A 15,437-nucleotide genomic window follows, 5' to 3' on the forward strand; every position below is an offset into this window, starting at 1 on the left:
TTTTAAGCAATTTTTCCAATTTGGAGATTTGCTTATTGTTCCAATTTGGAAATGCCATGTGAAAGCTGTTCATGAACAATTTCCTCTAAATCTCCCACTGGTTCATATTTTAACTACAACTTTAGGAAAGGCCACTTCTCCAAGGCATTTAGTGAAGACTCCTGGTTAGCTAGAACTGTGCTAGATGCTATAAAAGAGAATAGCCATGGCTTCCCATTCCCAGCTATTACGATAGTAAATCCTGGGAGGTAAAAGAGGGAAGAAACCTTGAATAGATTCTAATTCTATATTTTATGACCTAGTCTCACCCATGACCTCTTTCTTTCTGATCAACATAAAAATCTTACAGACTGAGAGGTTTGATGTCATTCCCACCCTCTGATTCATGAAAACTTTTGTCTAGCTTTGCTTTCTGTAATTTATATTATGAAAACAATAGATATTGTTTTATCATGTTTCAAATAAAAATTATATGATGGCAGTGTATTATCAACCTTGCTTTTTCCAAAACACACATGTCACACCAAAGAATGTAATATATAGCCTCTACCCTTTGCCTCTCCCCACTCATTGAGAATAACTGACCCAATTTATTCTTCCTCATTTATGCTTATAGCCTTGTTTCCTTATAAAATGTGAATATATTATATGGGGAGTGAGGTGGGCATGAGGAGATTGGTGAGGGTATAGATGAAACAAGATTAGCCTCGAGTTGAATTGTTGAAACTGGGCAATTGGTATATGGAAATTCTTTAAATGTCTTGTGTGCTTTGAAATTTTCCATAATAAAAAGGTTATATGAAGAAAGTATTAACTACCTGTGAGTTGAAATCAAGTGTTTCACCCAGTTGCAAACCTAGAAGCACTTTGAACAGCATCTTCATTTTTGCAGCCATGTCTGACATTGGTTCCAACTCTGTACCTCCCTCCACTCCCGGACTCTACCCATGTCTATAGCAGAATCTCACACTCTGCCCCGTGAGGACAGACGAGGAATTGCAGGAGTCCAAATCCCAGACTGGAAGAAACCTCTGACTCTGGCTACTTATTCTTTCACCCACCTCTTGCCAGCTGCATATGAAGCTGAAAGCCCTCTCTAACCCTGACTGCAAAGGGTTAACACTCTGCACCTGAAATGACTCAGTTTCCCTTTGGTCAGTGTTGTCTTTCAGGCCATGCATTCCTGGTGACTCAGTGTAGATCAATGTGACTGACCATGAGTTTCCGGTTCCTAGTGCATGTAACTGACTCAGATCACCAAATATTGAGAACTGGTTACATTTGCCTTCTCCATCCATGTTGAAATAGCTCACCTGCATCCTGAATGGTGGAGAAAAGGCTTCTGTGACACTGGGCGTCTCAAGATTGGTAGTGCAGTCTCTCAGGGGAGAAAAAATCAGAGGCTGCTACTAAGTAAAGAATCTGTGGTATTCAAACACAGAGGGGAGGGGGCAGGGCACCAAAAGGACTGACACCTGAATAATCCATCTGTAGCAAAATGGCTTCCAACTAATTAAACATAGAAAAACCTCTTTTAGAGAAGATAATCCTATTGGATCAACTTGCAAGATTTTTCCAGCCAGCTTCTGCCTCTTGGAGCTTCAATTAAAAGCTGTTTAGCAGATGGCAATTTCTGAGTCACAGAGTTAGACTCTCTGGCAACCACGTGTGCTTTTGGTTTCCCAGGGGATCCTGGCCACATATGGCCCTAGAAGAGGTGTGAGAGCTCTTTCTCGGCACACAGTAGAGAACTCTTCCCCCACCTCAACACACAGTTGACAGGGATTTCAATATAACCATCAAGGGTGATTAGCAGGGGGATTTTCCAAATAATTCGGGAACTCAGGGAAGGGAGCTTGAACATCATCTAGTGCAACCCCTTATTTTTATAGAATGGGGAAACTGAGACTCAGGGGGTTCTGTGATCTATCTAAAGTCACTCAGCAATGGAGAAGCAGAGAGTCCGGACCAGTCTTATTCTTAATTGCTAGAAAGACAACTTTTCTATTTACTTTGGAGACATAATTCATTGCTGGATCCTTCCCTGAAACTCACAGAGCTCCTGGAGGATATTTTACCCACCATATGACAAATTGGTCAGGAGAGGGGCTTAAAAGGTCAACTTGTCCACCTCTAACTTCTCTGTAGGACAAAACCTCTGAAGTGGAACCCTGTTGCTCTTCTTTTCAGAGCTGTCCACTAATTTTGAAGTCCTAGCTTCCTTTGGGTGCTGTCAAAGAGAAACATCCAAACACTAGTTAAGGCAGTAAGGTTTTATCCAGTACTACTGCAGTAGGGGAGAGACCTCAGTTTGGCTTCACTGAAATGAAAGGCAGGAGGCTTTTTAAGTACTGGGGTGTGCTAAAGGAAAAGTGCTTTTAAAAGTTGGAGTCAGGTCAAGATGACTGATGTGAAGAGTCCACCCATGCTTGCTTATTGAAGTCAGGCTCTTATCCTCCCAAAGAAACTGGGTGACAGGGCCCTACCTTTCTTGATGATTACATTTCAAAGTGATGGCTCCCAGGTCCTTGAGGAAAACATTCCTGGCTTGTGAAAAGTACATTACAAAAGGACAGAGAAAAGATTTACAATTGCAAGTTTTTAAAACTAATGCTTCTAAGAAAACAGAGGTCAGGAGCCTATAGTCATGTTTTTGAACAAACAGTAAATTCTTTTGGCAGCATTGAGTTTTCTCAAGCAGGAATTTAAGGAGACTGGGCCATCATTCTAGGAATGCGCCCTTGAGCTGTTAGAAACTATACTGGTGTTGTTTAAGTCTCTTAGTGTGAAAGGTGGACAAAAAATTTGTTCTGGAAGTCTGCAGTTTTCATAGGCCAAGGTTGAGGCCTTGTCAAAAAGAGGACATAGAGGAGCCCGATTCAAGTTTGGTCAAAGATAGAGCCCTTGTCAGTGCTAATGAGACTTCTAGTGCCCTGCCAGTCAGAAAGCTGATTTAGAGATTTCCCCATATTTTTTTTTTACCATAGCTTAAAGCTATTTCTTCCTGTTCTTCACTGGGGCTAGAAGTTGGTTTGTGTTCTGCTCTGGAATGGCTCTTTATAAATTTACAATCAATCTTTCCCAAACTGGATTTTAAATTGTTTGAAGGCAGGCTCACATATTCTATTTTTTAAAAACCTTCCATTGTATCTTGTAAGTAACTGACTTGATAATCATTCATTGACCCACCTGACAGATTACATTCCATTTCCAATGGTGCTAACCAATATTCCATGGCTCATATCCTATTTCTATAACCATCTCTTGTGATTTTTTTTCTGAACCCTCTTCCAACACAGGAGACCAAATATGTCTCATCCATTTACTTTTGTATATTTCACCAGCACATTCTCTTTCAAAAATGTCCCCAAGAATTCAACTCATCAAACTTTTCTGAGCACCAGCTAAAGGCCAGATAAACACTATACTGGTTGCTGGGGAGGAAGAGATCAATGGGTCAGGGTTTCTACTCTCAAGTGGATCATGGGGGAGACTGACAAGTAAATCAAGGATTCCAATACTTGGTGAGAACCTCAGTGTAGAGGTATGTGTGCAAAAGTAGGTCCCTAATTCAGTTTGGTGGAAATGGTGAAAGAAAGTCTCCCGGAAGAGACAATGTCTGCTTGGGTTAAGTTCCCTCCAAGGAGAGCCTGAGAGGAGAAATTTTGGACAAGTGATTTATTGAAGGAGATCAGAAGAAACCTGTGAAGAAATGAGGGAAGCATGATGGATGTAGGCATAGATGTGAATTCAACTGTGAAGTCTAGCCTTAGTCTGATCCCAGAGATATATCTGGAGAGAGTATAAATTTAACCAGAGTTGTCCCTCATGGAGTCAAAGAGACCAGGCTCCTGTACTCCTTATCAGTCAGTTGTGGGCTATAGGCTGCTCCTCAGGGGGAGGGTGCCTAACATCCTACGTAATTCTGGGAGAAACTCTTGCTGGAAGCAGGTTTGAGGAGCTGGGATGAGTGTACCTGCCCAGCTAACAGGGATCTTGGTGGGGCACAGATGGTCTCTACTACAATAGCCTGAACTGACTCTCGAAAGAGGAGAGCAAAGTTAGCTATAGGGAGCATGTGGGAGGGGGAATGGTAGAGCACATCAGGGAAGGGAGGGAGAACAGAATTTTGGTAGATGTCTTAGATCAGGCTGCTATAACAAAATAACCATAAACTGAGGGGCTTATAAACAACAGAATTTATTTCTCATGGTTCTGGAAGGCTAGAAATCAGAATCTAGTCAAGTTCTGGTGAGAGCCCTCATCTGGGGTTGTAGACTGCGAATTTCTTGTTGTATTCCCACATGGTGGAAAGAGGACAAGAGAATCTAGTGTGCCATTGATAAGGACACTCCAGTACCATCGCACTGGAGGTTAGGATTTTGACATATGAATTGGGATGGGGGCACAAACATTCAGTCCATTGCACTATAAATGGGATAGATAGAACACTGGATTTAAAAGAAGGGTGTGTGTGCATCACAGCTAATATCATAGGGTGAGGACCCCTTCTCCTTGGGTATTTGATGTCTACCCTTCTCTTACCTCAAAGGAGACTGGAGATGCAGTCACTGGAGAAACTGAACCAGAGGATGGAAGTAGTATACACTGAAGGATGACCAGTGAAATTTATGTGACATTTGAGTGGCTCCAATTCACAAGGTGGTCTGTTTCTCCACCAGTAGTAGGAGATACTCACCAACTCTTCTCAGGTCCAGCTTTTTGAAGAGGCATTTGATTTGTTGACCTGCAGTCAACACCCGAGAAGCCCAAATACAGTCATTCAAATTCTGCCATTGTTTATATAGCCTGTGACTCCCATTGGAGGCCACTAGCTGGTCCTGAATCCATCTTCTTCCAGCCAAGCTGGTTCCTCAGAACTTCAAATTCTGCCGCATTCACAAATTTATAAACTTGTGTTTTGTTCTTTTTTCCCCCCTTTCTTGAGAAGTTATTTCTTTTTGAAAAATGGGCACTGTTGTAACCTTTCCCTGCTCTGGGACCTCAATCTTCCACACATCCTCAAAAATAGTAGCTAAGTATTTTGCAGTAACACTTGTTAACTTCTTAAGTCTCCTACTTTGCCAGTTTAAATTTACCCAACTTCAAACAAACTCTCTTCTGTAGAGTGGAGTCAGATATAGACATTTCCACTCATGAGAGATGACACTTGTTTTGGTATGTTGGTACAGCTAAATCTTGTATAAATGCATTAATGAAATTGCATGAGCCAAGAATATACCCTGAACCTAACTTTTAAAGTTGTCAAAAGATTACCAAAGGCTTTTGTTGAAATAGTGTGTTAGTGTGCACCCAAATGTGGTTGGATAGCTGATAAATGCAAAACCACAAAATGCAACCAGCTCCACAGATGTCTTATACAAGCAATATACCCTTCCTCGATTTTCTAATAACCAAGATAATTTTTTTGTATCCTCAGGAACTGTTCTGATTTTCATTTCCACTTTGTTGGCATTCCCTTGGACGTTTCAGGCTTTTGTATACATGTAATCATTCTATAAACATATTTAAGAGCCCCTCTGGTGTAAACAGCCACAGTCAGGTGCTGGAAATACAACAGTAGATAAGGCACTCAGGGTCCTGGCTCTCATGGAACTTGCAATATAGGAGGAAAAACAGACATTTGGCAAATCACTTAAAAATATTTATATATCACAATTGGAACTGTTTTAAGAAATAAAAAATACAGTAGTGTTGTGATTGTCTATTGCTGCATAACAAACCATCCCAAGCCTAGTCTTAAAACAATGACAATAGACTGCATCATGTTGATGAGCACTCAAAGGGGAAAGCTCATGTCTGTTCTTGCTGGCATTGGCTAGAGTGACTCAAAAGTTAGGCACTGGAATCCTTTGAAGGAAAAGGCACTCAGCTGTCCAATGCTTATGATGGCTATCTCCTGGGACTTCAACCACAGCTATGGGATGGAATTCATATGCATGGCCTCTCCATGTGGTGGCTGGGTTTCTAGGGTGTGTGTCCTGATTGAGAGCAGGATGGAAGCCATATCCTATCACACCCCACTTATCCATGCAGTTACAAAATCTCACCAATTTTCAAGGGGAGGGAATGTAGACTTCTTGATGGTAAGAGTGTCAAAGGGTCTACAGACATGTTTTAGAACCACTACACATGGGGATCCCTGGGTGGCTCAGCGGTTTGGTGCTGGCCTTTGGCCCAGGGCGTGATCCTGGAGACCCGGGATCAAGTCCCACGTCGGGCTCCCTGCGTGGAGCCTGCTTCGCCCTCTGCCTGTGTCTCTGCCTCTCTCTCTCTCTATATATATATCTATCATGAATAAATAAATAAAATCTTTTAAAAAATTATATTAAAAAAAAAGAACCACTACACCTACGGTGACCATATAACTCATTGTCCAAAACAAGACATTTTGGGAATGAAAGTGGGTGCTTTTCAAGCATGAATAAAACTGTCCTTGGCAAATCAAGACAGGTCACCTCTCCTACCATGCTCACCAAGCTTTCTTACATTTCTTTGCCTTTCTGACATTCATTGTGTCATTTAAAACATACTCTTTGCTCATTGAAATTTGTCTTTTAAAATTTATTTTTTGATGATTTCTTTTTTCTAAATCATAATTATTACCTTGAGGTTACTTGTTCATGATGACTCTGGAACTTGATAGTTATGAATCTTGTCCCACTATATCTTTCCCGCTAATTGGGACAGCTTCTGGCACTGTGGATATAAGTGCTTAGAATGCCTTTTCTCTCAGATGAGGGAAACCCAAGCAATGGAAGAATTTGCTTCAAGAAATGCTTTTTTAAAAACCTCATTTTTTGGCTCAGTGGTAAAAAAACAGTGATGATTCATCAGTTGAAATCAAATCCTTCATCCCAAAAAAGTGTTTTTATAAGAAGTGGGTGTTTTTTTTTTCTTTCCCCAAAGTCAGACTGCATAATATTTGGTGCTTCTCTTTTCTGAGTAATATATTCCATCTCAGTGGAAAGTGACAGTTTCAGGCTTGAGCCAATAACGTTTTATTTTCAGAGCTGTGCATGATGCCCCCTCATCCAGGGATCTGCTTTTGCCTTCATCCCTAAGAGGAGTTCGACCATGGACCATTCCACTGACACAGTCCCCCTTTCCTCCCTTGTTATTAACTTTTTTTCTAGAGACCCTGGAGCAGAATAAATGCCTAGAGAGAGCATCTGGAAACAGCCCCCAGGTGTAAATACGCATGACAAGTTAAGTGGACTTCAAGAGTGGACCATAGTCAACCACCATCAATCTCTGTCTTGCAATCCTGGGTCTCCATGCCGGAGCCTTTATTCACAAATCTCCACTAGAAAATACTTTTTTCTGTTTCTTTCTTGTGACTCCACAACTCTGTGTCATTATCAAAAGAAAGCAATGTGATTCTTTTCTGATCCATGAAAGCAAACACCCCATCCTGTTCAATTTGTCTTCTTGGAAGCTTCCACAAATATCTCCTTGCTAGAAAACAAAAATGCAAAATTTGTACCCATTTCTGTTCCAGACTGAAATACACAGGAAACTTTTATGAGTCCCAACGTATGGTCTGAGCTTCACAAATGAAGAGGGTATTTAAGAGAGCTACGATGAGAGCATTAAAACTAGGAAACCCCAGCAGAAAGAGTTAAAAGAACACCAAGGGTGGCAATAGCAGTATCCAACAGCCGCTCAGATGGCAAGTGGGCTTGGGCTTAAGGTGACCAACTGTCCCAGTTTGCCTGGACTGAGGGGGTGCCTGGGATGTGAGACTTTCCAATTTTTAATCCGGAAATTCCTGGAAGTGTGGGAACTGGAGTTCTCTTCCTTAACCAGCAGCTATCCCCACTGCTCTGCTACACAGAGCCCCCTTCTGCTCTGGAACAGCAGGGAGGGGTAAAGATGACCTCAGGCCAGGGCCTAGAAGGAAAGAAAAGAGCCAGACGTACAGCCAGCCGTTTAGGCTTCTAGGTTCAGGGTGCTAAGGGATGTTTGGGGTAAGAAAGTGGCAGTGCTGAAAGGGAACAGCACTGTTAATGGTTCAAAAGTACTGAGGCAGAACTCTACCCTATAAGGAAAGGATCACTCAAATTTCTAAAATGAACAGGTTCTATCAGAGCTTGTAAAGTCCCTTTCTTCCAGGCAGGCTTTTTTTTTTTTTTTTTTTAAGATTTTATTTATTTATTTGAGAGAGAGAGAGAGAGAGAGAGAGAGGATAAGAGGGAAGAGGGTAAGAGGGGAGATGGTGAGAAGGAGGAGGAGGGTCAGAGGGAGAAGCAGACACCCCACTAAGCAAGGACCACCTCCCTCTCCCATATGGGGCTCAATCCTGGGACTCCATCCTGGGACTTGATCCATCCTAGGACTCAATCCTGGGACTCCAGGATCATGACCTGAGCTGGAGGCAGATGCTTAACCAACTGAGCCATGCAGGATCCCCTCCAGGCAGCCCTTCTAAGAGTCCTTGGGAGTTAGGAGCAGTCCAGACTCTAGCCAAATCCCTGAGCTCCACTCCTATTTCCTCTCTCACGCTGGGGCCCTCCCTCTCTGTCTATCTCAGTGCAGGGCATTCATTATTCAAAACTCCCTTTCTTGTGTTCACAGGCCCTGGGTAGCCCATGAGAACAACCCAGTTGTGCCATCCTGCACAGAAACAACTAGAGAGGCTGTCCATATCATCGATAATATGGAGTCTCCCCTTTGGTGACTCTTCTCTTCAAGAAAACAATATCCAAAAGTCAGACATAAAGCAATATAGATGCATGACCCTCATTGTCAAGTCTGCCTCAAAGTCATTCAACTTTCCAGTAGAATGCAACTTTGTTTGATTTACTACTAACTCTTGACTCAACACTGTAGAGCTCTCCAAGATTAGCTATTAATTTGTTGAAAATCATTAAGATACAAATGGTTTTTATCCAATAGTGGTACAAATACGTTTTTTCCTATAGAGATCAAAAAGACTTCTGTTTGATAGAAACTATAAAGGTTAGAGTTTTGTTGCCTTGAAGAAAAATAACTAGTTCTGTATCTAACTTAGTGAACTTATTCTACATTTAAAAAAAAAAGATTTACTTCTATATTTTAGAGCAAGAGAGGGAGGTGATGTGCACACAAGAGCGAGCAGGAAGAGGGGCAGAGGGAGAAGGAGAGAGAGAATTCCAAGGAGACTCCCCACTGAGTGCAGAGTGCAATGAGGGGCTCAATCCCAGGACCCCAATATCATGACCTGAGCTAAAACTGAAAATCGGAGACTCAACTGACTGAGCCACCCAGGTGCCCAACTTCCACATTTTTTCTTTAACTACCATATATGTGTCATCTCATACATCTTGGACACCTGGTTCTCTTACTGAGTCAAAATAAAACTTTGACGTGTACTCATAATATATTTGTATGAGAATTATGCTTTTTTCAGCATTTTAAAAATTATGCTTTGGGAAGTTTCTCTCACCACACTTCCATTTTTGGTTCTCTTCGCACCCATAAAAATGCAGTTTTAAGTCATGAGTCCTTTCCATCTTTCTGTTCTTCGATCACTGATGACACCTTGGTCCTCCCTCAGGGCTGCGGTAAGTGGCACTTTTGGGTATAAAAAGAATTTTACTTTGTTGCAGAGTTACAGATAATAGCAAGGTCTGGACACTAAGATGTCCAGCAATAAAAAATAGGAAATTATGGTAAGTCAACATTAAATACTAGGCAGCTATTAAGTATAATCATTGTCAAGACTATTGCAGCAACACAGAAAATGCTGAGGTAAGCTTGTAAGAAGACAGTATATATGATGTAAACTGGAATATCTGTGAGGAGATGCTATTAGAAAGATTTCTCATTTTTTCTCCAAATTTTATATAAGATGATTTTTATCCTTTCAATGAGAAAAAAACATAAAGAAAATTTAAAACTCAAGCAAGTGAAGCATTAATATGTGCTATTATTGATGTTCTTACCACCAACACAGTCATAAAATTATGGTTAGGAGATTTCATTGAATAACCCTCTAGAAATCTCCCCAAACTTGCCCATTCTATCACTCCTTCACCTATGAATGCTTAGGAACTTCAAGGTCACTTTCAACTCAACATGCTCTGTGATCAGAGCAAGGGAAGGCAAAGCCCTAAGAATTAGAGGACTTGAAGAGTATGAATGTTTATGAAAACACATCAGACCTCAACTCTCAGCCTCATGGACAGAGGTGTCAGCAGCTCTGCATAGACTCTCAGGTCCCCTTAGGGGACAGTCATGTTCCAGCCCCATCTTTACTGTAATAGTATTTTTCTTGGTGCCCCAAACTCTACTCAACTCACCCAAATCCACTCTTGGGTCAGAGCTGCTGAATACACGCCCTCTAGACTCCAAATTGAGCTCCAGGACCAATATCCCCTTTGCCCACTCTGCCTTCTCACCACTTGGAACATCTATGCCTGTCCACAGAGAGCCCTTCCTCACCACGGATGTGGCATCTAGCTGTCCTTCTGAGGACAGGCCTTTCCCTCCCCACCCTCTTGGAGAAAACCACAAAAACAAAACCAGAGCCAGCTGTGTTCCGAGGGGAATGTTTTCACCCTGTGTCCATTTCATTAAGCTCTTTGGCCTAGGACATAGGCGATGAGGCATTTTGAGGCTTCCCAGAGGTACCCTGCAACAGGCCCGACTACCTGCCAGCCCTGACCTCACTTAAAGTTGCCTTTGGTTCTCTGGCAGATGTTTTTAAGCTGGCTCATCTTCTAAGTGCATGTATTTACAAACAGACTTTACTGATGTTCCTTTAAAAGTTCCTCCTTCTGAGTCCTCGCCTCAGTCTCTATTCATTGAGTCAGAGTCATATTTTATTTGATATGTTGGTACAGTCTTGGCTATTTTTCAAGCACAGATCCCAAGCATAAGCTTCTTATGGGCAGGGACATATTTTACATTTCTTTATAGCCCAAAAGCTAACATAGTGCCCTACAAAGAATAAATATCTCGAGGCATCTGGGTGGCTCAGTTGAGTAAGCGTCCAATTCTTGGTTTCAGCTCAGGTCATGATCTCAGGGTTCTGGGATCGAGCCCCACATCAGGCTCCACACTTAGTGGGGAGTCTGCTTGGGGTTCTCTCCCTCTCTCCCTCTGCCTCTCCCCCTCTTCTCTGTCTCTAAAATAAATAAATAAATCGTTTTTTGTTTTTTTTTTCAAGAATACATCTCTTGGTAAATTGGAAACAACTTGCATGTTCAACAATAGGAGAATGGATAAGCAAATTATGGTTTATTTGTACAACACAATACTACTCAGTATTCCCAAATACTTAGATTTGTTCCTAAAAAGGAATGAACTACTGATACATGCAAGACGGACAAATCTCAAAAGCATTACACTGAGCAAAAGAAGCACACCCAGAGTACTCGGGTGGCTCAGTTGGTTAAGTGTCTGCCTTCAGCTCAGGTCATGATCTCTGGATCCTATGATTGAGCCCCGCATCAGGCTCCCCACTCAGCAGGGAACCTGCTTTTTCTTCTCCCTCTGCCCCTCCCTCTGCTTGTGCTCTCTCTCTCTCATTCTCTCTCTCTCTTGCTCTCTGTCTGTGAAATAAATAAATAAATAAAATCTTAAAGAAAAAGCACACACAAAAGAGCATATACTGTATGATCCCATGTATATGAAGCTCTAGAACCAGCAATGCTAATCTGTGATAGAGGTCTATTATGTATTGAATGTTTGTGTGCCCCGCAAATTCCTGTGTTGAAGACTTAACTCCCAGTGTGGCTGCACATGGAGATGGGGCCTCTGGGAAAGAAACCGAAGTAGGATGAGGCTATAATGGAGAGGCTCCGATTCAATAAGATTTGTGTCTTTTTAAGGAGGGAGACCAAAGGGCTCACATGCATACAAAGAGGTCATGTGAGGACACAGTAGGAAGGTAGTCATTACAAACCAGGGAGAGGAAATGAGTGGGAAATATCAGAAAGGGAGACAGAACATGAAAGACTCCTAAATCTGGGAAACGAACTAGGGGTGGTGGAAGGGGAGGTGGGTGGGGGGTGGGGGGTGGGGGTGACTGGGCGACGGGCACTGAGGTGGGCACTTGATGGGATGAGCACTGGGTGTTATTCTATATGTTGGCAAATTGAACACCAATAAAAAATAAATTTATAAAAAATGTTTATATTGAGTACTTAAAAAAATTAAATGTTTATATTGAGTACTTAAAAAAACAAAACAAAAAACCAGGGAGAGGGCTCTCAACAGGAACTGGATTGGCTGGAACGTGATCTTGGATCTCTAGGTTCCAGAACCATGAGAAAATAAATCTCTGTTGTCTAAGCCATCTAGCCTACCATATTTTATTATGGCAACCCTAAGATGAGATGGAAATAGTGTTTATTTCTGAGGAAGTGGACATTGACTGGAAAATGATACAGGTGAACTTTTTAGGTGAAGGAAATGTTCTACATCTTGATAGGGTGGTGGTCACACGGATACTTATATAGGTATATGCAAAAAAGTAGTGAGCTATAAGCTATACACTTTAGATACGTGTATTTTACTACATGTAAATTATAACTCAATAAAGAAATGAAGAAAAATTCTGTAAGAATGGTGATCTCTCCCCTGTAACTAACGCCCTCCAATTGATCGACTTGGGATGAAGGTTTATCAAATACCCACTCTGGGCAAATTCTTGCAGTAACCACAGATATAGCAAGAGCGGGGAAAACAAACCTAGTCCCTAAATCTCAGGGAACTTTTTCAGCTCCCAAAGCAATATCTGAAGCCCTCAAGTCACAGCCATTGGTGCAGGTGTACCAAATACTAACAACTCATTAAGACACTTTTTGACACACTGGAATACACATTAACTCCTTCGTGCTTCTACTCAGGCAGCTGTTGCCTGGTGCCTTCAAGAACCAGGCAGACCCTGGATCTGCTCATCTGCAGGTGAATACCACCAAGAAAAACAAAAGACAAATGGGAAAGCTGGTGCAAAAGTCTTGATGAGATATTAAACTGTGAAATTCAGACCTTAAACACTCCCTTTACTCAAACAAAAGAACCCGCAAAATTATTTACTCCCACATTTCAGCAGTTGACTTTTCTGTAGTAAACGGTACTTAATGGAGTTTTCATCCAGGTTGTTTTCACTCTTTTCTTTCCAGAACTTTGACAATGCCAGTGAGATGCAGTCAGATACCATTGAAGAAGCATCGTAAACCAGGGACAAGATCTACAAGTTCCTTCCCAGGGAGAAATGTGCCATTTCCTTTCCAGGCTCTTGGCAATTAAAAAAACAAAAGTTGTTTTTTTGAAGTCACTGACATTCCAGACAATGTGTGCCACCTATCTTCCCTTCTGTGTCCTTAAGAGACACTGTTAATTGATCACAGCACTGTTAATCACTGAGCCCAGTTCCAGAAGTAGTGATGTGCTGGAGCCAACTGGTGCTTGTTAAAGAGAGCCAGTTGTTAAATTTCAGGAATCTTGCTAGCTGGTTGTCGAACATGATCATTATTAAAAATTAAATTATATAAATTTGTATTTGAGTGAATTATATTAAAAGAAAAAGTAATGGATACTCAAAATTCATCACTTCCTAATTATTTTACCATATTTTATTAGACCTATGCACCTGAGGTTATTTACATATATGGTATCTGGAAGCACTTTATAATGACGTGCTATAAAACAGTCTCAGGAGTTGGCCAGGCTTGTGAGTCTCTGAGGTAAAGTCTACCCATTTTATTGTCAATTTTTTTTCATAACGGCACCCCTGGCAAAGGCAGCAGAAGGCAATTTGTTGCGGTAGAATGAAATCTTTGGGCTGGGGTGGCAGGCAGGATGGGCTACATAATTTGTAGAACCCAGTGTAAAATGAAAATGTGGGATGCTTTGTTCAAAATTTATTAGAGATTTCAAAATGATGACAGTAGACCATTAAACCAAACATGGGCCCTTCTGATCATGAGGACCTTTGTGAATGCCCATAAAACCAATCCTGGTAGCAGGTCATCATGTGCCTGTGGGGATCCTGCATTGTCTGAGTGTATGTAACCCCGGGGCTGCCCACCTGGTTTTTAAGGACAAAGCTTCCAGGTAAAAGGCAGTAAGTTTTAAAAGTTTGTGTCCTGAATTTGGAAGAGAGCCATGATCCTAGGGAGTCCAACAGAACAGAGCTCAGGGTTTAGGGAAGTTCCACTTCCTTGAGACACCAAAGGTGTCCTGGGCCCCTGCTGGAATATGGACAGGACACAAGGATGTCCCAGGGAGATAGGGACAGAGGTGAAGGCAGAGAACCCTGCCTTTGGCAGCCCCTCTAAAAAGGAGACCACAGCTCACCAGATAAATATCCACAGAGAGCCACAGTCCTGCCTCAGAAGGAGTCACAAATGTCTCAGGCCTGACTCCTCCTCATTGGCCAAATCATCCCTTTCTACCCTTTGATGTGTCTTGAGAAGAAGCCAAACCAGTAGAATGACCAACTCATCTCCGTTTGCTGGGATTTCCCCAGCAAATGAAAGCCCCATGGCCTGGTAAGCCTGGGAGAATTGAGATGGTTGGTCACCTTACAAAACGAAGTCACAGCAGGAGGCCCCATTCTGAAAGGGCTTAGGTCCTGCCTGTGGGCTGGCATCCTCCAAGACAAACTGGCTAAGCTCCAATGATTTGATACAACAGGTCAACTCCTTTACTATCTCCAGGTACATTTTTCCTCATTGTTCACCAAGATCTCCCATCCCTTGCAGTCAGATATAGCAAGGACATCTTACTAACTCTGGCTATGATTGGTGATTGGTAGTAGCTACTCTGGGTTGGATTTTCCACCTGAAACAACCCCATCTATGCTCTGGGCAGTGGTCCTCATCTCTGGTTACACAAGAAAATCCCCTGGAGAACTGGGTTTCAATACTGTTCAAAGCTCTTAGTCATTCTGATGCACAGCCAGGGTTGAGATCCACTGACCTAGGACCTACAACATTGGACACTTGAATGTTCCTATGTCCAAAAAAGAATTTTCTGAAGAAAATCTTGCCTCTATCCACAGTCTCCTCTAGCCCACCTCCCCCCAAATGTGGAGTGGATCTCCACACAGGCGTAAGTCCTGGTGTGAACAATTATTTTTTTCAAACCAAAAAGAATATAACTCTTGTATTACATTTTCTTGATTGTCAGAGCATTTGACATTGCTTTTACCTGATCAACAGAGACATTTTCTCTCTAGGTACTTGCCATTTAAAGATTAAAGCCCTGAAAAAAAACAAAATGAAGATTGAAACCCTGGACCCAAGGTTTCATGGACAATGACCAGGAGAATCTATTGATTATTTAGTCAGAATGTTCTTACTCTATGAATACTGTGGATCTGATGACTAATCATATTCCCTTCTTTACACTGGCTGCTAGGAAGATCAACTTACTTTTAACAGTTGTATAGACTTCATGGTCTATGCTTCATGTGCTAACTT

General features: G+C 41.9%; 1 long non-coding RNA gene across 1 annotated transcript in view; it reads left to right on the top strand.

Annotated features, from left to right (window-relative positions):
* The window catches only part of LOC140614061 (uncharacterized), a 33,672-nt gene extending 20,169 nt beyond the window's left edge, over window positions 1-13,503 (top strand). Inside the window, exon 3 of the long non-coding RNA XR_012014956.1 lies at window positions 13,134-13,503. This is a non-coding gene — a long non-coding RNA (uncharacterized lncRNA). The remainder of the gene's footprint in view (window positions 1-13,133) is intronic.
* Window positions 13,504-15,437: the final 1,934 nt, after the last annotated feature.

Source organism: Canis lupus, chromosome 22 (assembly GCF_048164855.1).
Source record: "Canis lupus baileyi chromosome 22, mCanLup2.hap1, whole genome shotgun sequence".
NCBI classification, from domain to species: domain Eukaryota; kingdom Metazoa; phylum Chordata; class Mammalia; order Carnivora; family Canidae; genus Canis; species Canis lupus.